Source organism: Meles meles, chromosome 4, assembly GCF_922984935.1.
Source record: "Meles meles chromosome 4, mMelMel3.1 paternal haplotype, whole genome shotgun sequence".
In the NCBI taxonomy this organism is placed as follows: Eukaryota; Metazoa; Chordata; class Mammalia; order Carnivora; family Mustelidae; genus Meles; species Meles meles.
Window position 1 is genome coordinate 10,965,109 of NC_060069.1, and position 24,909 is coordinate 10,990,017.

A 24,909-nucleotide genomic window follows, 5' to 3' on the forward strand; every position below is an offset into this window, starting at 1 on the left:
GATTCTTGACAGACTGTCTGAGTTTGAATCCCAGACCCACTACTTAGTAGCTGATCTCGGGCACGTTGCTTCACTGCCCTGTAACTCAGTTTCCCCATTTATAAAATTAGAACCAGAATGGCATCTACCTCAGAGTCTTGTCATCAGGATTAAGTGAGCTCATTACTGTAAAACGCTTCACGTATGGCCGGCACATAGAAATCACTCCTAAAGTGCTTGTTAAATAAAATAAGTCTTCTTGGCTACCCACTATGAAGTAAAGAAGTATTGCCTCTAACCTGAAACTCAGAATCTGCAGAAGTAGTGGAACAGTAATACTCTGCGTTGTGCACTCATAAGGAGGTTATTTTTTGCAAGTGTTTTAATTTATATTTTTTACTTAATTCATTTAATTTTCACTCAGTTGATTGCTATTTTTTTATTTCTTTTTTGATGTGTGTAAGGATTTTTTTATAAATTTATTTTTTTTTCAGCGTAACAGTATTCATTGTTTTTGCACAACACCCAGTGTTCCATGCAATACGTGCCCTCCCTATTACCCACCACCTGGTTCCCCTAACCTCTATGCTGATATCTCCGTGTTCCTCACCTCAAACCTGGGCAAGGCCAACAGAGCAGACCTTACTCTGCTCCTCTTGTTGATGGAAATGAAGAAATGGGGCCCCAGCAAGGCTAAGTAGCACACCACAGCTACATGGCCATGGGCTGCCATGCTCTGTTCTATGTAACGCTGCCCTAGATACAGCGCATGACAGGAACATCTAACCCCTCAATGGAAAATCCCCAAGTCCAGATTGTCACTCAACTCTCCAGTGCCCAACTCATGTAAAATGAAGACCTGTGAACAATTTACCGTGGGGTAAAAACGCAAATGCAAGCCCTAAGTTCCTGTATCCACCAATTTGTCTTCAGAGAGCACAGTTTTATCTACAAAACGCTGTGTGGGGTGCTTCAGAGAATGGAATTACAAACCTTGCTTTTATTTAGAAAACTGAAAATCTATTTGGGAGGAGAAACTTTACATACCAGAAACACTAAAAAATTCAGGAAACTTTAAACGCAACTTTAAATGTATCAAAGACTTTAGGTAAGTATCTCCTTGTGTCTACATCACTTTGCAGTCTTGGGCCCTTTAAGGGGAAAGTGGTGTGGAAATCATAGCATGATGTCTAGAAATCGCAGCTATCCAACAACTGAGACCCTCTTTCCAGAAAGCCCAAGTGGAGCCATCCTGTTTCCCTAAGGACACATTTCTACTGTGTATGCTTAATTTACTACTCACAAATGACTCAAGGATGTGGAATAACCACATCTATTTTTACCACTTTATGGTAACAGAAAATACTGGGAGAAGCCCTGACCTCAAAAGAGGCCCACAGGCCTTAATTCTGGTGTCAGTTTGACCGTTTGCTTTGTGGACTTGAGCTAGTCAGTTCCTCTTTTGAGGTTTATGTGATGACTCTCAAGGGTTTGGTACTGATTTGGGACATCTACCACATTGCCCGCTATATTGCAAATGCTCCAGAGGGTGTTGGTCCAATAATTTTCCAATAATAGATGTGATACAATTGGATTTCTCGGTTCCTCGGAGAAACATCAACTTCCCACTAATGCCTCCTCATGGAGGCTTATAGGTAATTTGAAGGAAGATACTTTAAGACTGTAAATATCCTATCCCCTAATAAACTTTTATCTAATTGCAAGTAAACAAATGCATGATCACAAAGAATAGAGCTCGAGAGTAAAGAGCTTGAGAGTTTGAAAGGGCCAAGAAGAATGATCCAAAATAAATTCAGATGTTATTTTTATGATTATTATTATTATTGTCATAATAAAATACTAAACTGCAACTTTTTAACTCTTGGATTAATAAAGTTGGATAAAATAGAAAACCTTCAAGTAGGGTATCTACATCTTCATATTCGGTTATATCCTAATTATTAGTATTAATGCAGCTAATGACAAGAAATGAGAAGTATTTTTAGTTAGTTATAAAGTACCAGAGCTTTTTATGGAAATCCAGTGGGAAAGTCTGAAGTTTATAAACATTTTATAGCTACACATGTGTGTACTTACATTAATGAAGAGAAAAAGTTCTATAGATTAAGAACTTAATACCTATATCGTATATACAATTTCATGAGGATGTTTATATCCAGTTTAAGTTTCTGAAGGGGTTTTGCATTTGAACATGTAGAGTTCATTGTGGAGGGAAAAAAAAAATTGAGCCATTAAATGAAGTGCCCTTAGTTAGGGCTAGCATAGAATACTGATTCTTTCTGGAAATAATTCTAATGGGTGTGGAGTAGAATGACACTTCCCTCAAAGTACGCTGAGAGAAGTCAAACAGTTCAATAGTCGACTAGGACCATCTATCTTCTAAGACTGATTCATTCAGCTACAAAAAATTACAAGCAAAAAAATTACAAAAAATTGGCAAGCAACCACCATAGTAATAATTGATTGAGGGAACAATCATCAAACGAAGCTAAAACCATTGGGTAGACACATGTTGGGGAAAAAGGTTTTAACACAGTCTCAAAGTATCTCCTAACACATTACTTGTAAGTTACAAAGGGCAAAAAGGTAACTTTACAACTGAAAAGCATGGTAGACATGAGGTAGCCAACAATGGTAGGCTATACCAATATCACATACTTCCTGATGTGATGCATGAGAAAACTACATCACTTATATGGTAGTCCTCCTCCAATCCCATAACTTAAGTCTAATAACGAGGGAGAAATCATACAAAACAAAACTTGGAGACAGTCTAAAAAACACCTGACCTCAAAAACAATAGTGCCATGAAAAAAGCAAAGAAAACCTAAGGAACCAACTGAGGTTAAAACAGTCTAAGGAGAAGTGGCAATTAAAGACAATGAACAATCTTGGATTGGGAAAAAAATGCCTGTAAAGGACATAAAGGGAGACAACAGGTAAAAATTTAATATGGACTGAATGTTACATAATAATTGTGTATCAATGTTACATTTCCTGAGTTTGATCATTGTATTGTAGTTATGGAAGAGAAAGTCCTTGTTCTTAAGAAATATACGTAATATGAGGCAGAGCGTCTTAAGGTCACCCACTTACTCTCAAAGATTCAGCAGAATTATAATAATTCATAGAGAGAGAGAGGAAAAAATATTGTAATACTTTGCAACTTTTTTATTGAGTGTTTACTGTTTACCAAGTAATATGTCAGGCACTAGAAATAATATTAAAGAAATAGTTCTTCTCTTGAGAAGACTTGGAGCTCTAGTGGAGAAAAAGAGATAGATACACCATAATATTGTGACATGAGCAAAATAATGTAGAAAACTGTACAAGGTGCTAAGGAACACTTGGGTGAGCATCTCCCTTCACTTGGTGAAGGCTTCAGAGAGCAGATGATGCTGGAGTTGAGATTTAAGGGAGGAACAGAAATTTAAAAGTGAGCAAGTAGAGAAAGGGCATTCCAGGTATGGAACAGAACATGCAAGGACTCAGAAGAGATATTGGACAACCCCAGAGAGAGCTCATCCAAAACCTTGGGAGCTAAGGTTTTGGAGTGCACGGAACCTGGGTAAGCCTTCTTGGAGCTCACACACCTGTGCTGTTTAAGCTCTGAGGGCATGCATCTCCTGGAGTCTTCGGTTTTCTGAAATGGATGAACTCAGAAAGTGGGATAGAAGAGGGAACTGGGTAGAGTTTCTCAGTCTTCAACCATAGACCACCTTCACTTTATTTAATTAAACCAGCTGTGCTTTATACACTAGTCTCCTTCAAGTTTCCTGTTCTCCCTCTATTAACCTCTCAAAAATAAAATGAAAAGATGCCATCTCTAATGTTCTATGCCAGTGGTTCTTAGATTGAGCATTGTATCAGAATCACCCAGAGGACCTGTTAAAACCCAGCTTCCTGGACCCCATCTTCGGAGTTTCTGATTTAATAGGTTTCCGTGGTAAGAACTTGCATATTGAGTGGATCCAAGGCACCACACTTTGATAACTACTCTCCTCTGCATTTAGCATGCAGTGGTTACCTACCAGACAGATGTCTGCTGCACTTACTTTCAACAGCATCTTGAGCTCCATATGGAGAAAAGCCAAGTGTCTATTACCCATTAAGTGGGGAAAGGAAAGAGGCGATCAATTAAAAATATTTTCCTTATACATATCTGACTGAGAGGTAAGCAGAAGCTTCAAAATATTTAGATGAAAGACCTAATGCAAATGTGCAAAATTAACTTAACACAATTTTTCAATTTGTTTTTTAATTATACTCTATTCCCTGAAATAATAAAGAACACTGTTCTTTCTCTTTTTTTTTTTTCCAAAATTTTTCTGGTCATTTAAACAGGATTATTTTAAGCACGTAACTATTTGGCTTTCTTACAAGACAGTCTTGGAGTGTACCACATCTGGGCCACAGGAAGCTCCAGAAGGCAAACAGTTGGGGGACATGAACAGATTCTTCTATATACATCACATTAGAATCCACATGGCATGTTTAACAGTTAAGGAAAATGAGGTTAGCCTTAACCTATTGCATAAACATTAGCATTTGCTTTCTGTGCCCATTCACAATTCCTACGACTGCTTGGATATATATAAACTTTGTTGTAACATATTTGAGGGAGGCTGTGTCAAACATTTCAATGAAAATTAATGTGTCATGGGGCTCAGAAAAAAAATAACAAGATGCAGAATCCCGGAGCATTCCTCCAGGGAAGGATAAGGATTGCAATGGCAGAGTTCAGCAGGGCAGTGTGCAAAGCAGGGAATGAGCGCTCATGGTCATGACACCCCCATCAGCTGTGGTCATGTCAAAACTAGCGCACAGGGGCACCTGGGTGGCTCAGTGGGTTAAGCCGCTGTCTTCAGCTCAGGTCATGATCTCAGGGTCCTGGGATCCAGTCCCGCATCGGGCTCTCTGCTCAGCAGAGAGCCTGCTTCCCTTCCTCTCTCTCTGCCTGCCTCTCTTGTGATTTCTCTCTGTCAAATAAATAAATAAAATCTTAAAAAAAAAAAATAGCGCACAATTTGTGAGGTGTTGAAAATTTTAGAACCGAATAGAATTTCAGCTCTTGGGCAGTTTTTAAATATCCTAGTCCCTTTTCATATACTGATTCACCTAGTTTCCCACTGTGTCTGACTCAAAGGTCATCTACTCTCTTTGCCATACGGCATTGACATTGCTTAATCATTTATCTGCCTTATTGGGCTGTGAACACACAGAGGGAGGAGCCACAACCCGAGAAATCTTTGCAGTGCTGGATTCTTGGTTGAAACTAATAAATCTTTCCCTTTTGTGATCATTATATAAGTGTTTGAACTACTGAGTGATTTAATCCAAGGGAAAAAGAATACTCAATCGCTTTCAAGTTATGTGTAGCTTAGAAACTCCATCACCCCGGCATTTTATGAGCTTGGTTCTGGCAGAAATGGGAATAACTTCCCTATCTTTCTCAAGTGTTTCATTCAGGAAGAATGCCTACAATCCACTAAATAGATCAGGCCCCTCTAAGCACCCAGGGCAGGTCAGGACACTCTGCCACTCCCTACTTCTTATCACCAGGAAACATAGAAGGAGCAGGTCATAGTAGTAAACAAGGGCACAGCGGCCCTCTTCAATTGTCTAGGGCTTCATACACCCAGTCCCTTATTTCTTTGATGTCCTTTAAGAAAGTTGCTCCAGAATCTGGAAAGAAAGTATAGTGTGGAGCAATAAAAATTGCATGGATCTTGACTTCGAATTTTCTGGTTCAAGAGTCAGCCCTACCACATTCTTGTTATGTAGCATCTTGGAAGTCTCTTGAACTCACTAAACCACAGCTCTGTCAGCATAAAATAGAGGTATGGTACTGTGCCATCACAGCTAGGAAGGGTTATTGTGAAGATAGCATACACTAATGCAGTAGGAAAGACTTTGTAGAAAGCTATAAAACTTGAGAGGTTACCATTACTTTCGTCAAGCAAATAATCTACAGAACAAAATTCCAAAAACCAAATCCTTTCTCACTGATAGAACCAAGCCTCAGAATTTTTTTATTCTAAGAGGAAAAAATGCATTGCTTGAGTCAAAGAGCTGTGGCTAGATTTCTGCTTCATTGTGTCTAGGAAATAATCAAACTATGATGAAAGCTTATAGGAACGGATGTGTTATAGCAGAGAGAAAATTCCCTAAATCGGAGAAGTGGGGCACCAGGTGTGACAGCTGATGGTCACCTGGATGATATAAGCTCTTGGAAATCTTATGTTAGGAAATCTTAGGTATGTTCTTTGGGTTGAATCTTTCACTTTTGTCTCCATGGCCTCAGCTTAAAAATAACAAGTGCCATTGAACCGTTCTTTGTATCTTTTTTGCATATCTTAAATAGTGTATAATAAAATTTTTACAGACAAACTGAAAAACTACCCACTAAATTCAGCAACACAAACCTATCGCCCCTTGGAAAGGTAATGATATTTCTTTACAGATTGCAAGAAGTGTTGACCATGCTACACATCTTTCTGGAGCTTACAGAATTATAAGTCAGTGTGTTTGCCAAGTCCACTCAGACTTGGATGATTCAGAGTATATCTTATTCCTTCCCTCTGCCTAGAAGGTGGCATACTACTCCTTGGCCCCAGTACACACGTGCTCGTGTGCGTGCATGTGTGCACACACACACACACACCTGCTGGCTCCATTCACCCTTCAAACCTCAGCTTACATGTCGCCTTCCTAACCCAAGCTTGATGGCAAATCACTCCCTGAAACTTGTACATTTATTTCAGTGGATAACTGGGATTTATTAAAACTGTGTCTTTACCATTAATATATGCTCAGCACCTAGAACAGTTCCCTTTGCTCTCCTTTGTTCTTTCTCTCTCCCTGCCTTCCTCTTCCCTCCATCTGTTCGCTTCTCTCAGTTCCTGGCAACTACAACCTTGACCAAAAACCATGGAGTTATCATTAACCCCTCTCTCACATGCACCCTACATCCAACCTGTGAGGAAATCATGCTGGATCAGCTTTTGAAGCTGTTTACACAGAAACTGATCCTCTCATCATTTCTCCTGCAAACAAGCCACCATTATCTCTCTTGCTTGGTTACTAAAACAACCTCCATGGCTCTCCCTGCTTCTAACCTTTTTCTCTGAAGCCTATTCTCAACATATATCCAGCAAAATCCTTTTAAAACTAAAGTCACCTCTGCTCCAAGCCTTCCAATGGCTCCCTGTTTCATTCAGAGTGAAAAAACAAAATAGGCTACAAGGTCCTATGTAATCTGGCCCCCAGTTTTCTCTAACTCACCTCTCAAACTTGCATATTAGACCCTGATCGCTTTGGCCTACTGGCTGTCCTTCAAATAAGCCAGTTACACTCCCTGTTAAGGGTCTTTGTATTTACTGTTTCCTCCATCTGAAATGCTCTTCCCCATGTAACACCATTTACCCACATATAACCCTATGTAACAACCACACACATCTACACATATCCACAGATGACTACATATATCCACAAATATCTGTATATATCCTATATGACCATCTATGTCTACATATATCCCCATATATCCACATATGTCCCCATTTATCTACACACATCCCCATATGGTCCAATACATCATATATATCCCCATATATCTACATGGCTGATTCCCTTGTCATCTCAGTAAGTTCCACCGTAGCCATTCTACTTAAAATTGCTACTCATCCTTGTACTCCCAGCTCACAACCCCATTTCCCCCCTCTCCTTTTCCTGTTTTCTTCTTTTATCATCTCCTAACATGCTATGTAATATTCACCATGGTTTTTATGAATTACCTGTTGACACGCCCCACCTTTAACTAGAATAGAAGCACTGTAAAGAATTTTGTTTTCCATGATATATCCCCAGTGCCTGACATATATCTCAGAAAAGATTTGTTGCATAAATTCATTTTCTCAGAAAAAAAAATTGGGGTCCTTAAGACAGAATGTTCTATACAAAGACTCAGAGGCATTCTTGGGAAGATCAGTGCCCCCTCAGCCATTATTTTTTGGCAAGTGGAAGACTCAAAGCCAATTGGGCTCACTTTTATATTTTAATTATAATTTTATTTTTAATTCATTTGAATTAAAAAAATATAATCAGAACAAACATCATAAAACTAAACATCTGGCAAATTTGTAGAATAAGTAAAACCAGATCACAGGCACAGTTTTAGAAGAGACTTGGTTTAAGATCTCTGAGAAATCTAAAATGGAGCCAGTCTATGACTATACGCATGCCCAAGAAGGCAGGGGAGAGGTGCTGCCAGAGGTGAATCTTTTACAACTCACAGCCACAGAAGTTCACTTATACGGGGAGTTGCTCAAACCTAAGACATAAGATTAGGTTGGAATGTTGGGGCAAAACGATTTCTTGTACGATCTTTTTAAAGGACTCATGGTGTTTTTATTTCAGGCCAAAAATATCTAATTATCCATTAGATAATGGATGCTATCTACCATTTCACTTCCTAGTGACTCTGTAATGTACTATATGTGCTATTTTGGCAAAAATGTAGACGAGGCTTCATTACTCTTGGTCGGTGATGGAATAAACGCATCCATAGACCTCTCAAAGCCCATTCCTATGAGTCAGAATCTACCAGACAGAATATATGTGACGGCAGACTGCTTCCAAAGGCCTGCGCCATACACACACTCAGGGCTGAAATAAAAAGGACCCTTCTGCATTTGTAACTCCCTGGGCCAATTTCTTAGCTTTTGAAGATCAATACAAAAGAGAACAAAAAGATGCTAGATTGTTCTCCTGTAGTCCCGTGGAATAATTCTCAGTCAATATTTGATCCTTTCACCCCACAGAAGTCATCCTTAATAGCTGTCACCATCCCTCTGTTTGCCCAGTGAATTTAAATGTGTAAGTATCAACCCCAGTCATCAAAAAATTGCCTGTAAAATCTGAATCTGGTCAGTTTTACATTAACTTTTCCTGAGGTACTTTATAGGCATTTTCTTGAACTCTAGTAAATGTTATGCATGCTGATGTATTTAGGGAATTTGCTGATGTTTATAATTTACTTTAAAATGCATTTAAAAATAAGAAGGATTAACAGATGGCTAGAGGGATGGATATGTGAAAAAAAAAACAACTACATTAAAATGTTAACGGTGAATCTCAGTGGTGGGTACATGTATTCCCTGTGACTTCTGTAACTTTTGTTCTATGTTTGAAATTTTTCATTAAAATTTTAAATAATCATCTAACTTATTTCTTAAAATTATGTATGGTAGTCAAATGGAAAGGAAAACGAGAGCCTAATTCTATGAATCCTGGCAAACTAGATCGGAGAAAACTCTATTTCTAACTCAAAATTGCCTCTAGGATTGTTCTGAGAGAGTCATTTTTACCTGAGTTTTATAACTCTACTAAAGCCTTATTTATTCCCTGAGTCTTTAGTGTTTTCTTTCTTCCTTTGGCCCTAACAATTCTAACACTAATCTCTATGTTTAAATTCTCCCAAAGATTTGCATCAGTGAAATAATTCATGAGACATGTGTGAATCCCCATAAGTTGGTTTCCCCTTTCCACACAGATGGTAAATTCTAGGCCCAATCTTCAAATATTTCACATCTTCCTACTCCACAAAAGTTCAGAGTTACAGATCTCCTTTCATCATACTTCGAATCTTAAAAGTTACCCTTCTTCTGTATATCTAACAGAGATACTCTCTGGGGTTTTTCCTCCACATCTTCATCCCCATCTCATTTTCTCTCCATCTCTTTGCTATGCGAGGTCTCTCTGTATCACTTTCTTTTCTGTTGGTCTGTCTATGTGTCCCTGTCTCTCTCTGCCTGGAAGTGAAAGAGAAGCAGGGCATTTGTAAAAATACATGGAAACAAAGTAGGGTTCCCACCTACCAAACTCTCCCTGGGAAAAGGCATTTCCTCCTACCTGGCAAAACCTTTCGGACTTGTTCTTTTAATTCGTCCTTCTGGTCTTCATCCCTTAAGACGCTGTTTGAGCCCTGGGAATTCCCTAGAGTACAGGAAGGCTCAAGGGTACAGTGACACATCAGCTTTTCCAGTATTTAATCTTCTCTTGGGGGAAAGGAAGGGGGGTGAGAGGAGGAGCAAAATCGGTGTTTATGGTGACTGATGCATTGTTTTTTTCTCATGCATGTTTTATTGCCATTAAATATAAAGGATCCTTCTGTAAACACTGGTCTCAAAAATGCATACAAAAACTTACCAGGAAGAGCATTCTCAAAAAATAACAGTAATAATAATAAAATAGTAGAAATAAAACTAGTTTCTTTCAAATATAATTAAAAATTCCTAGAATAAAAATTTATCCTAATTATCCTTATTTTAATGATTTAGTCTCTGCCTAAAGTCTCTGGACTATGAGCCTCTTGAAAACAGGAACTGCGTATAATTCATCTTTGGGTCATTCATGTTCCCTGGATATCCCCCAGCCAAGGGTCTTATACATATATACTTATACATACTTATACACACAAATCATTTTAACACAGGTCTCAAAATAGTAGACATAAGGGTTGGATGAATTGGTGGATGGATGGGTGGATAAATTCATGAACTGGCCAACGACAAAAACTGTCCGCATGGACATTTACCAACTGTCTGTACTCATCTGGGATGTTCTAAACCAGCCCACACCAACCAGATTACAGATCAGGATGGAGTCAAAGGAAATATATAAGTATTTATACGTATATATACATGAGTTAAACTAAGCATTAAGCAGCTACAACAAGAAACCTAACAACGAAGGTCATTTCCTTCTCACATAGTTCAGTCCAAGGTGGGTATTCCAGGTCAGCAAGCTGCTCTCCTCCACACGGTCATTTGGGGACCCAGGCTAGTATTCAACATGTGGCATCTAGGGTTTCTGCAAGCACCACAATGGTAGCCAGTGGGAAGGGTGAAACCCTACAGACTTCCTCCTAAAAGAGCAAGGCAGAGGTTGCTCACATTCCTTCCACTCACATTCCACTGGTCAGAGCTCAGTGACACTGTCACATCCAGCAGAAGGGGCACCTGAGGTTTGGTTTCCGACGAAGCAACCATGTGCCCTGCTCAACTCTGTCCTCATAAAAGAAAGAGAGGGAGAATGGAGGTGGAAGAGGGGTTGGTCAGCTACCATCTCCATCACATTTTGTATACGTGTTGTTCACCATTATCTCAAAATCTGAAGACCCATACTTGGACCCAGTTCTGGCATAAGTATTCAAGGAAATGGGGTCAAGTGAAGTTTCCCAAAAGAAATTATTAATAGAAGGATAAGGTATCATTAACAGAGTTGAATTCAGGCTTCTCTGTGTTTTTCCAGGATTGTTAAATTTGACCTAAAACCTAGAGAGCCTGCTACACAGAAGATAACTTCCAAAATGATAAGTTAGCTCATTCTTCATCAAGTTTCCCTTAATTATTCCTGACGTGGGGATAACAGGAGCAGAGCTTTGCTCTACCTGGAAATAGAGTAACTTCATATACAGCTAAGAAGCTGTAAGTGCTCACTAACTATTCTTGATTCCCTAAGGGAAATAATCAAGCCATCACATGTAAAAACTTCAGTAAAAACAGTGTTGTTCAGATGTTCAATGCCAACCAGCACTTTCAGTCTTTTGTGCCTTCCTGCTCAGCCTGTTTCCCCCTCCGCGCTCCCCCCACCCCGCGACTCACCCACCTCACAGCATCCCCCCTTCTGGCTCCTTTTCATTCCCCAAAGCAGAAGGTTAGACCCCAAGATAACTTTAGGCTCAAGATCTTAAACTCTTTAACACAGACCCTGCTTAAATAACAAAGTCCTTATTTTTTCTGTTACTTCAGAACATTCACCATTCTGTTCTGCTCTTCTTGCAGAACAAGCCGGCACTCGGCTTGTTCTATCCTCTTCTTGCCCTTCAAGCAATATTCCTACTTCTTGTCTCCTCTTCTCCCATGAGGGAGAAGCTTTCCATCTTCATTTGGGTTCCCCCAAAAGCAGACCCTGAGAAAAGGACTTGGAAGTATGTCATTTATTTGGAAAGCCATCCAAGGAAGGAAGAGAGGGAATATGAAAGTTAGACCTGAAAGAATAAAAGCCAAAAAGCTTGCCTTGATGTGTATGTTACTGTGGTAGGCAACTGAGGTTCAGTCTCTCTGGGAACCCTCTGAGAAACTCAGAATGGCCCTGAGAACAATCCCGGGGAGATATAGTTGGGATTTAGTCCCTGAATGCCACCCCCTCAGTGGTTGAGAACTGAAAGGGGGGCGGATGTGAAATTCTCGGCTCTTCCAAGTTGCTCTGTGAGCAGGCTGAGTAAATAAACTCTCTTGGCAACTGAGAAAGCTCTCAAGTGGAAGACTGTGGTGGGAAGCTGTGCACATGGTCAGAAACTGTCCACAGCTGCAAGGAGCTCAGAGATGCACTGAGAGGATCTGGAGCTTGGATCAACAGCCTCTGCTACATGTGCTAACTTCTTCAACTCGAAGTTTCCTCACCTCAAAAATCTCAGATTCTGCCTCCCCGTGGCTATTCTCCCCATGAGTTGAGCTAAATTCCTAAGCTCAAATTTCACAACTTCTTCCTCTTTGCTCTCAAAAATGTCTATGCCAAAATCCATTGTTGTCTTCACCCTTACGTACCGGGCTTCTTTCCTTCTGCAATGTTCCCATCACTAAATTGTGAGTTGCTCAAGGATAGAAATTCTATCTCCTTTGCAAATATTAGTCCAAAGTAGGAGCTCCACAAATATTTGCAGAGTAAATAAATGGCAAATAATTGCCTAAATAATATACGCAAACTTCAAAGACCTTTAACTTCTCTTTGTGACTAACATGACATTTTCACTTTAACTCACTCCTTGATGTTTGATTACAAAAGCCATGTTGTTATTTCAAGGGAGACTCTGATCAACTGTGTATCTGGTGAGTGGAAGAGAACCTCCTCTGTGAAGCTTTGAGGAGGTTGGGGGGAACGCTTTTGTTAATTAACAAAAGGACATGAGAATACTTGTTCTCTGAAAACATAGACTATCAGAAACTGATGTTTGAAATCCCATTTAGTGAGAATGAAACACCTCTTTTTTGCCTAGAGGATCTAAACTGTTTTAACACAGAAAAACAGACTCAATTTCCAACCCAGGTGCAGAGCTTCAGATAAGAGTTTTGAACACAACATTCCACATTTATCTTAACTTTGTGGTTTCCAAGGAAACAGGACCCTGAGTTCTCATCTCAGCCCAGACATGATGTCAACTCCTTTATACAACCCACTGCTTCACTTTGAGTGAGCAGAACACTGCTTTGTTGAAATCTTACTTAAGTCCCACCACCCCTCTAAATACTACAACAAGCCTGAGTCTTCCTTTGGTGAAGTGCCCCTTTGGTGGGTGGTCCCTTAATTCAGCAAGTAACCTTATTGGATGAGAAGTGGCTCCTTGGTGGTTTTTATCTGATGGACTTTATCACCTCTGGCCAATTTGTTTGTAGCACAAACAAATAAATCAAGGTTGCTCAAGTCATTACCATGAAAAGCACTTAGAGATAGACACTGAGAAGACCTGGCAGGCAAACTCTGGTCAGGAGATAAGTCATAATTTTTTTAAAAATACCTAGGGGCTTTGAGTCTATAATGAACTTCTGAGAAGGGCAAATTTATATGGTAGACCCAAACCTAGAGTTAAAGGGATAAAGAGAACAACCAAGACAAGATAAAACACTCCTTGGGGCGCCTGGATGGCTCAGTGGGTTAAAGCCTCTGCCTTCGGCTCAGGTCATGATCCCTAGGTTCTGGGATCGAGCCCCGCATCGGGCTCTCTGCTCTGCGGACAGCCTGCTTCCTCCTCTCTCTCTCTGACTGCCTCTCTGCCTACTTGTGATCTCTGTCTGTCAAATAAATAAATAAAATCTTTAAAAAAAAAAAGATGAAACACTCCTTTACTCCTCACCTACCTGAAATGAAAGCCTCCTTACGAAAAGTTTCCATTCCACCCTCTGCTCCAGTGGGAGCTGCAGTCCCCACACTATGATTGGCCCAGGAATCAGCATGTGGCCCAAGCCTGACAAATGAAAATCTTTCCTTAAAATTTTTCCCCACCATCCCTGGTTATGAAGCTGTAAAGATAAAATGTTGAATTTGTCTGTCACCATGGTTTCAGCACTGTGGGCCAGGCAGCCTGACCCCAGAACAGAGGAAAGCAGAGATGAAACTTCAGAATTCTACTGTTTTGGGGGCTTTCTTGGTTTTGGTTTTGGTTTTTGGTTTTTGGTTTGTTTGTTTGGGGGGTTGTTTTTTGTTGTTTTATTGGGTTTGGGTTTTGGTTTTGTTTGTTGGTTGGTTGGTTGGTCATTTGTAACTGAGAATCATTATTATGACTTTTACATAGACAATCTAAAACTTTTTCCAGTCCTAAATTATACTTTCTTACTTGCATTTTACTCTATCTCTGCAGACGCAGCCTGCATGTCTGTTCATCAATGAACTATGGATAATTCAATATCTCTTCCAATTTTCTTTTGCTACCAGGAATTCTAGAATCAAATACAATATCCAGCAGCAGTAAATGTTTGTAAAAAATTTTACAAAATTTAGACCTGGAAGGGATCTTACAGATCATATAGTCAAACCTCATTTTGCAGAGAAAACTTGAGGTCATAAAAGGAGATACAATTTGCCCAAGAGACATATAAACAATTAACAACCATATTCGCCAGTAACTGATCTCATCTACTCACTCTACTCTCTTTATATTCTCTCTGTTTTTTTATCTGAAACTGCCTTAAGTAGGCATATCCATTTTCCTCCTTACTGATGGGAGGGCAGATGGCAGAGGATGAAGGGATGATTCTCAGAAATTAGGGAGGGAAAAGAGCAGAGATAATGGGATTTAACCAAGGAATTAATGCTATTCAGATCTGAAAAAAACCTGGACATTTACCCAAGAGATGGAGTTCACAGTAATTCCAGAAAGGGAAGGGATTATTGAGGAGTGAGGAGGGGAGTTTTAGACTGTCAAGAGAAGACTTAGGCTTCATGCTATGGGCAGGAATTCCTAAAAAATGTTTATAGCTATAGTTCTCTGAAACTTTAAAGACTTTTCTTCATATCTAATGGAGTGAATTAGGCAATGCTAGTCACAAATTTGTAACTTAGAGTATCCAATTAGAAGTATATAGCAGCCAGCCTGTGGCAGAATCTCGGATGTAAGCCACCCCTCACAAGCCCTTCATAGATAAGAAATAGCAAGAGGGGAAATGATGCAACAAATGTTATCTGTGATTCATAATGTCTTTGTGAAGCCTTCAGGAGCTAAGATGTTAGCAGCCATGAAGAAGAGGGATAATTTTCAAATCCGTGAGCCAATATGAGACCCTATTTAGAAGAACATGTACATATCAGTGTATAAACTAGCTTCCTTTGGTGACATCTGACTTGTCTCCCTCTCAAATTCCTCTTTTAAATTTTTTCAAAGATTTTCTATTTATTTATTTGACAGAGACAGAGTATGAGCGGAGGGGAGAGGGAGAGGGAGAAGACTCCCTGCTGAGCAGGGAGTATGCCACAGGACTCAATCGCAGGATCCTGGCATCATGACCCAAACTGAAAGCAGATGCTTAACCAACTGAGCCACCCAGGCGCCCCTCAAGTTTCTCTTGATCCGGAAGCTGGAAAGCATACGCAGGACCACAGTCTTGTTCCCTACACCCATACCCTACAAACAGAGACGTAAAGGCCTTCTTCATTTTGGGCCAGAGAGGAAGGCATTGGGATTTTTGGATTCCCAGAGACATGAAGAATCTCTATTATCACCCAAATGTTGGCTGAGTATTCACAGTGGGAATGGCACTCGCTGGCTTCTTGGAATCCAGACTAATCCCAAAAGTTATGTTCCTTGGAGAGATAAGATATCCACACCCAGGACAAAAAGCCGAAAGAAAGGGATTGAGAAACCAAACATAAGCAAATACCCAAACTTCGTATAGTCGAAGCCTGGACTTTTGGTCATTCATATAATATCATTTTTAAAACTATATCCAGTATATTCAGTAATTCTCTTACACAACTTCATAACTTCCTCAGGCTACAGGGCAAGAGATCCAAACCTACCACAGGAGAAAGGGAATTTGCTTTGTGTCTTTATCTACTAAAGTCACATATTTAATGTTTATTTGGATGGCATATGTGCAAAAACTTCCTCAAAAAAAAAGTCATAGCATAAATTTTCATGCTATGACTAGTGATTTAAAAGAAAATCAAGAGATCATTTCAATCTGGCAAGATGATGGAGGAGTAGGAACCTAAATATTATCAGATCCCAGGAGTTCAGCTAGATAGTTACCATACCATTCTGAACACCTACAAACTCAATAGGAAATCAAAGAGGAGAAGGGCAGCAATTCTAGGAACTGAAAATAGACCACTTTTTAGAGGGTAGGACATGCAGAGAAGTGAATCCAAGGAGACATACAGGAAGATATACCACAGGGGGAGGGGAAGTCTCCCGGCAAGTAAGAAAGCAGCAGAGCACAAAATCAGAAATTTTAGAAGTCAACTCCACTGAGGGACATCGCTCCAGAGGCTAAGAGGGGGGTGGGGCCCTCCCAGGGACAGTGTGGTCTCAGGACGCAGAGAGTCACAAAAAGACCAGGGGTGTCTGAGTGTGGCAAAGCTCCTGGGTATCAGAGTGGGGAAGACAGAGCCAAAGACAGAGCCAAGGAGGGGGTTCTCAGCTCAGGATTACCATAAACTGTGATTGGGGCACAATCAGGACACTTCTATTTGAGCAGGGACCCCACAAGTGGCAGATCCAGGGAAACTCACCTTCCTCCTCTGGGAGGAGCAGCATGGGAGCGTGTTGCAGGAATCTGCTGGGTTTGGAGACTCCAAGCGGGGCCGAGCACCAGAGATGAAATGATCGGTCACAGGCTGGGTGAGCACAGAGAGTGGCCAGAGACCAGCGAGACAGGAGGGATTAACTGTTTTTCTCTGAGGGCGCACTGAGGGGTGGGGCCCTGAGCTCTCAGCTCCTATGGGGCCGGAGATTGGGAGGCTACCATTTTCATTCCCATCCTCCAAAGCTTTATGGAAAGCGTTCAGGGGACAAAAGCTACCAAGCGCAACCTGAGCAGATTACTTAGCCTATCTCCTGGCAAGGGCAGTGCAATTCTGCCTCAGACAAAGACATATGAGAATCACTGCAACAGGCCCCTTCCCCAGAAGATCAGTAAGAACATTGAGCCAAGACCAAGTTCATTGATCAATGAGAACTGCAGAATTCCAGAGTTAGGGGAAAGCAACACATAGAATTCATGGCTTTTTTCCCATGATTCCTTAGTCTTTCAAAGTTAAATTTTTTTAATGTTATTGTTTTCTTATTCTATTTTTTTAATTTTTCTTCTTTCCTATTTTAATGTTTTTTTATCCATTTTATCTTATCAATACCTTTCAAAAATATTTTTTTTAATTTTCATTATTATAGTCATATTCTGTCCCTTCATTACATTTAACCTAATTTTTTGTATACAGATAGGGTTTTTTGTTGTTGTTATTAAAATTTTTGGATACAGTTTCTTCTACTAGATCAAAATATACCCTAAATCTAGTGCATGGATTTGTTCTAGTCTCCAGTCTGATCACATTCTCCCCCCCCACACACTTTTTACCCTTTTTCAACCAAATTCTTATCTCACCGATTCCTCTTTCAGAATCTTCTTTAATTTTCAACTTTATAGTCATATTCCATCTGTTCATGACTGCCAGTTATCTGTAGATATTTTTGTACATATATGGTTTTTGTACATAGATAAGGTTTTCTTTATTTAAAATTTTAGGAGGTAGTTTCTTCTATAGACCAAAATACACACAAAATAAAGTGTGTGCTTTTCTATTCGCCAGTCTAATATAAATATATTCTTTCTTTCTTTCTTTCATCCTTTCTCTCCCCCCAGTTTTGGGTCTCTTCTGATTTGGTTAGTGTATATTTTTCTGGGTCATTTCTACCCTTTTAGTGTTTTGTTCCCTATTTTGCTCGCTCATTCATCTATTCTTATCTGAATAGAATGACAAGGCAGAAAAACTTACCACAAAAAAAAAAAAAAAAAAAAAAAGAACAAGAAACAGTACCAACAGCTAGGGACCTAATCAATATGGACATTAGTAATATGTCAGAACTAGAGTTCAGAATGATGATTATCAAGGTGTTAGCTGGTCTCGGAAAAAATATGGAAAATACTAGAGAATCCCTTCCTGGAGAAATAAAAGAACTAGAATCTAACCAAGTAGAAATCACAAAAGCTATTAATGAGGTACAATAAAAAAAATGGAGGTTCTTTTTGCTAGGATAAATGAGACAGAAGAGAGGATTAGTGATATAGAAGACCAAATGATGGAGAAAATAAAGAACCTGAGAAAGACAGATATAAACAACCACTGGACCAAGAGGGGTGAATTTGAGAGATAACTGATACCATAAGACAAAACAATATTAGAATAATTGGGATCCTAGAAGAAGACAGAGAGGAGCAGAAGGTATACCAGACCAAATTATAGCAGAGAATTTCCCTAATTCGGCAAAGGGAACAAACATCAAAATCCAGGAGGCACAGAGAGCTCCCCTCAAAATCAATAAAAATAGGTCCACACCCCATCATCTAATAGTAAAACTTAGAAATCTCATTGACAAAGAGAAACTCCTGAAAGCAGCTAGGGACAAGAGGTCTGTAACATACAATGGCAGAAATATTGGATTGGCAACAGACCTATCCACAGAGACCTGGAAGGCCAGAAAGGACTGCCATGGTATATTAAGAGAACTAAATGAGAAAAATAAGCAGCCAAGAATACTATATCCAGCTAGGCTATCACTGAAAATAGAAGGAGAGACAAAAAGCTTCCAGGACAAACCAAAACTAAAAGAATTTGCAAACACCAAACCAGCCCTACAGGAAATATTGAAAGGGATCCTCTAAGCAAAGAGAGAGCCTAAAGTAACAGACTAGAAAGGAACAGAGACAATATATAGTAACAGTCACCTTACAGGCAATAAAATGGCACTAAATTCATTATCTCTCAATAGTTACCCTGAATGTAAATGGGCTAAATGCCCTAATCAAAAGACACAGGGTACCAGAATGGACAAAAAAACAAGACCCATCGATATACTGTCTACAAGAAATCATTTTAGACTCAAAGACAGCTCCAGTTTGAAAGTGAGAAGGTGGAAAATAATTTACCATGCTAATGGGCATCAAAAGAAAGTTGGGATGATAACCCTAATATCAGATAAATTGGATTTTAAGCCAAAGACTATAATAAGAGATGAGGAAGCTCACAATATCATACTTAAAGGGTCTGCCCAACAAGAAGATCTAACAATTTTAAATATCTATGCCCCTAACATGGGAGCAGCCAACTATATAAATCAATTAATAGCAAGATCAAAGAAACACATCAGCAACAATACAGTAATAGTAAGGGACTTTAACACTCCCCTCACTGAAATGGACAGATCATCTAAGCAAAAAATCAACAAGGAAATAAATGCTTTAAATGACACACTGGACCAGATGGACATCACAGATATATTCGGAACATTCCATCCCAAAACAACAGAATACACATTCTTCTGTAGTGCACATGGAATATTCTCCAGAATAGATCACATCCTGGGTCACAAATCAGATCTCAGCTGGTACCAAAGACTGGGATCATCCCCTACATATTTTCAGACCACAATGCTTTCAAACTAGAATTCAACCACAAGAGGAAAGTTGGAAAGAACTCAAATACGTGGAGGCTAAAGAGCATCCAACTAAAGAATGACTGGGTCAACCAGGAAATTAAAGAAGAATTTTAAAAATTCATGGAAACAAATGAAAATGGAAACACAATGGTTCAAAATTTTGGGAACACAGCAAAGGCAGTCCTGAGAAGAAAGTATATAACAATACAAGCCTTTCTCAAGAAACAAGAAAGGTCTCAAGTACACAACCTAACCCTACACCTAAAGGAGCTAGTGAAAGAACAGCAAAGAAAGCCTAAACCCAACAGGAGAAGAAAAATCATAAAGATCAAAGCATAAATCAATGAAATAGAAACCAAAGAACAGTAGAACAAATCAATGAAACTGGGAGGTGGGGGACGCCTGGGTGGTTCAGTGGATTAAGCCGCTGCCTTCGGCTCAGGTCATGATCTCAGGGTCCTGGGATCAAGCCCCGCATCGGGCTCTCTGCTCTGCAGGGAGCCTGCTTCCTCCTCTCTCTCTGCCTGCCTCTCTGCCTACTTGTGATCTCTCTCTCTGTCAAATAAATAAATAAAATCTTTTAAACCAAAACAAAACAAAAAAACAAAAAACAAAAAAAACTGGGAGGTGGTTCCTTGAAAGAATTAATACGATTGATAAACCCCTGGCCAGACTTATCAAAAAGAAAAGAGAAAGGACACAAATAAATAAAATCATGAATGAAAGGGGGAGATCAAAACCAACACCAAAGAAATACAAAAATTATAAGAACATATTATGAGCAACTATATGTCAGCAAATTGGGCAATCTGGAAGAAATGGATGCATTCCTAGAGACTACCACAACTGAACCAGGAAGAAATAGAAAACCAGAATAGACCCATAACCAGTGAGGAGATTGAAGCAGTCATCAAAAATCTCCAAACAAACAAGAGCACAGGGCCAGACAGCATCCCAGGGGAATGCTACCCAACTTTTACAGAAGAATTAATACCTATTCTCCTGAAACTGTCCCAAAAAATTGAAACGGGAGGAAAACTTCCAAACTCATTTTATGAGGCCAGCGTGATCTTGATCCCAAAACTAGACAAAGACCCCATCAAAAAGGAGAATTATAGACCATTATCCCTGCTGAACATGGGTGCAAAAATTCTCACCACAATGCTAGCCATTAGGATCCAACAGTACATTAAAAGGATTATTCACCACGACCAAGTGAGATTTATTCCTGGGCTGCAAGTTTGGTTCAATATCCTCAAATCAATCAATGTGATAAAATACATTAATAAGAGAAATAACAAAAACTATATGATACTCTCAATAGATGCTGAAAAAGCATTTGACAAAGTACAGCATCCTTTCTTGATCAAAACTCTTTACAGTGTAGGGATAGAGAGTACATACCTCAATATCATCAAAGTCATCTATGAAAGACCCACAGTGACTATCATTCTTAATGGGTAAAAACTGAAAGCTTTTCCCCTAAGGTCAGGAACACAGCAGGGATGTCCACTATCACCACTGCTATTCAACATAGTACTAAAAGTCCTAGCCTCAGCAATCACACAACAGAAAGAAATAAAAGGAATCTGTATCAGCAAAGAAAAAGTCTCTTTGCAGATGATGTGATACCTTATGTGGAAAGCCCAAAATACACCACCCCAAAACTGCTAGAACTCATACAAGAATTCAGTAAAGTGTCAGGATACAAAACCAATGCAGAGAAATCAGTTGCATTTCGATAGACCAACAAGACAGAAGAAAGAGAAATTAAGGAGTCAATCCCATTTACAATTGCACCCAAAACCATAAGATACCTAGGAATAAACCTAACCAAAGAGGCAAAGAATCTGTACTCAGAAAACCATAAAGTACTCATGAAAGAAACTGAGGAAGACACAAAGAAATGGAAAAACGTTTCATGCTCATGGATTCGAAGAACAAGTATTGTGAAAATGTCTATGCTACCCTAAAGCAATCTACACATTTAATGCAATCCCTATCAAAATACCGTCCATTTTTTTCAAAGAAATGGAACAAATAATCCTAAAATTTATATGGAACCAGAAAAGACCCTGAATAGTAAGAGGAATGTTGAAAAAGAAAACCAAAGTTTGCAGCATCACAATTTTAGACTTCAAGCTCTATTATAAACCTGTAATCATCAAGACAGTATGGTACTGGCACAAAAACAGATACATATATCAATGGAACAGAATAGAGAGCCCAGAAATAAACCCTCAACTCTATGGTCAACTAATCTTCTACAAAGCAGGAAAGAATGTCCAATAGAAAAATGACAGTCTCTTCAACAAATGGTGTTGGGAAAATTAGACTTCCACATGCAGAAGAATGAAACTGGACCATTTCCTTACACCACACATGAAAATAGACTCAAAATGGATGAAAGACCTCAATGTGAGACAGTAACCCATCAAAATCCTTGAGAACACAGGCAGCAACCTCTTCAACCTCAGCCACAGCAACTTCTTCCTAGAAACATCATCTAAGGCAAGGGAAACAAGGGCAAAATTAACTATTAGGACTTCATCAAGATCAAAAGTCTTTGCACAGCAAAGGAAACAGTCAACAAAACCAAAAGACAACTAACAGAATGGGGGAAGATATTGGCAAATGACATATCAGATAAGGGCTAATATCCAAAATCTATAAAGAACTTACAAACTCAACATCCAAAGAACAAATAATCCAATCAAGAAATGGGCAAAAGGCAAGACAGAATTTTTTGCAAAGAAGACATCCAGATGGCCAAAAGACACATGAAAGTGTTCAATACCACTCGGTATCAGGGAAATACAAATCAAAACCACAGTGAGATAGCACCTCACACCCATCAGAATGGCTAAAATTAACAAAACAGGAAACAACAGATGTTGGCGAGGATGCAGAGAAAGGGGAACCCTCCTACACTGTCGGTGGGAAAGCAAGCTGGTACAGCCACTCTGGAAAACAGTATGGAGGTTCCTCAAAAACTTGAAAATAGAGCTACCCTACGACCCAGCAATCACTGGGTCAGTTGTTCCCTTAAAGATACAAATGTAGGGATCCAAAGGGGCACCTGCACCTGAATGTTTATAGCAGCAATGTCCACAATAGCCAAACTATGGAAAGAACCTAGATGTCCATCAACAGATGAATGGATAAAGAAGATGTGGTATATATATATCCACTGGAGAATTATGAAGCCATCAAAAAATGAAATCTTGCCATTTGCAACAACATGGATGGAACTAAAGGGTATTATGCTAAGTAAAATAAGTCAATCAGAGAAAGACAATTATCATCTGATCTCTCTGATATGAGGAATTTGAGAGGCAGGGCAGGGGTTGTGGGGGGAGGGGTAGGCCAGGAAAAAATGAAACAAGATGGGATCCAGAGGGAGACAAACCATAAGAGGCTCTTAATCTCACAAAACAAACTGAGGGTTGCTGGGGGCTGGGGGGTGAGGGATAGGGTGGCTGGGTTATGGACATTGGAGAGGGTCTGTGCTATGACAAGTCCTGTGAAAAGTGTAAGCCTGATGTTTCACAGACCTGTACCCCTGAAGCAAATAATACATTATATATTAATAAAAGTTAATTAATTTAAATAAATAAATAAAAAGAGATCACAGTCAGGGCGTCAATGACCTCAAAGTTAGCCATAAATTCAATCTTCAACAAGAAACCTAGCTTTCAACTTTAAGTGCTAAACACTGTTGTCTACAATAAATACTTCAGTGGATGTAGTTCCTCATAACACAAACTCATGATCTCAAGATTACTAATCAATGGTCTTTCCAAGGTTTATATTAAGTAAACTTTTGACTATTACAGGAAACTGTTTTTCTCTAGACAACTAACTTAGCCTGAAAATCAACTTTATGATAACATGATACAGGTTAAAAACATGTTGAACCCTATTTTTTTGCAAATTCCATATAAATCTTATCTAATCTTCATAATTCATGTAAAGCAGTGCTTTGCATTTTCAAAGCACTTACTATTCTTTCTAATTTACTGCTATGGAAATTACAAAACATAATTTTAATCAAGACTGATTCAAAAATATTCTGCTTAGTTCCCACACAAGCCAGATACAGCACTGTAAATGTTCCCATATCCTGAGTGGGATGTGGTTGGCAAATCTTTAAAACACTTCCCTACCATATGGCAGGTATGTTTTGGTTTTCACCTATGCCCTAGAAGTGGATTGCCCTAATCTGGAAGGTCAAGTAGGATTTAATCAAAAAGCCACGCACCAGAGATGGCTACCATCAGTTCTTCAACCATCCTTGCCCCCAGATAACACCAGGTATTTTGTTAATTAACATGACCATTGGAAATCCGTTCTTTGGTCAAATCAGTGATGTTCTAGATGCATGCATTGTCCAGTTATAATATGGATACTACCCATCATTATACGACAGGATATAAGAATGTAACAAGCCCAGTGTATTTTTGGAAATGCTGCCTGAGACCTGATTCTCAAAAGTTCTGGTGTCCAGCCCCTAATTTGGAAGGATTTGTGGTTCCCTCACCTAATCGGTGAGCCAAACCATGCCCCTAGAACCCTGTCACATGGGAGAGACTTTCTTTCATGCGAGGTGGTATCAAGAGCTCCTGCAAAAGGAACAACTAGCACTTTCTCCATTTGTCAAACTGGTGGTCTGTAAACTAATTCTAATCCTAACCCTACTCTGCCTGTTTGTTCCTGCTTAAGTATAAATGTCTAACTGGATAATGTAACCTGACATTTGCTCTCTTCTGACTTAATAGTAAAGACCTATATCTAGACTTACGGCTCCAGCTTCAAACTATTGGACACTACAGATATTAACCAAAAATTAAAACAAAATAAAAACAAGGGGCCTGATAATTGTGAACAACCATGTCCACTTAGGTCAAGTCATAAGACTCCCTTTATTTTGTTGATTGATTTTTTTCTGCTTAGCTAGAACAGGAATTTCAACAGCTTATAATAAGACAGTACCTCAAATAACAAACAGGAAAAAAAAAAGAAGGAAACCAAGTAAGAAAAAAGTAAGACGGGGGAAAATGAATCAAAAACTCTGGGCTAAAACTATGGAAAGAACCTAGATGTCCATCAACAGATGAATGGATAAAGAAGAGGTGGTCTATATACACAATGGAATACTATGCAGCCATCAAAAGAAATGAAATCTTGCCATTTGCGACGAC

General features: G+C 39.3%; 1 protein-coding gene across 4 annotated transcripts in view; it reads right to left on the reverse strand.

Moving 5' to 3' along the window:
- The window catches only part of LOC123940833 (collagen alpha-4(VI) chain-like), a 115,447-nt gene extending 105,426 nt beyond the window's left edge, over positions 1–10,021 (reverse strand). For 2 of the 4 annotated variants that reach the window (XM_046003743.1, XM_046003740.1), the window contains exon 1: positions 9,913–10,021. The gene's annotated coding sequence lies outside the window, so the exon portion shown is untranslated. Of the gene's footprint in view, positions 1–9,658; positions 9,813–9,878 lie in introns of all 4 variants that reach the window. The other 2 variants (XM_046003741.1, XM_046003742.1) reach the window with 2 other exon arrangements.
- Positions 10,022–24,909: the final 14,888 nt, after the last annotated feature.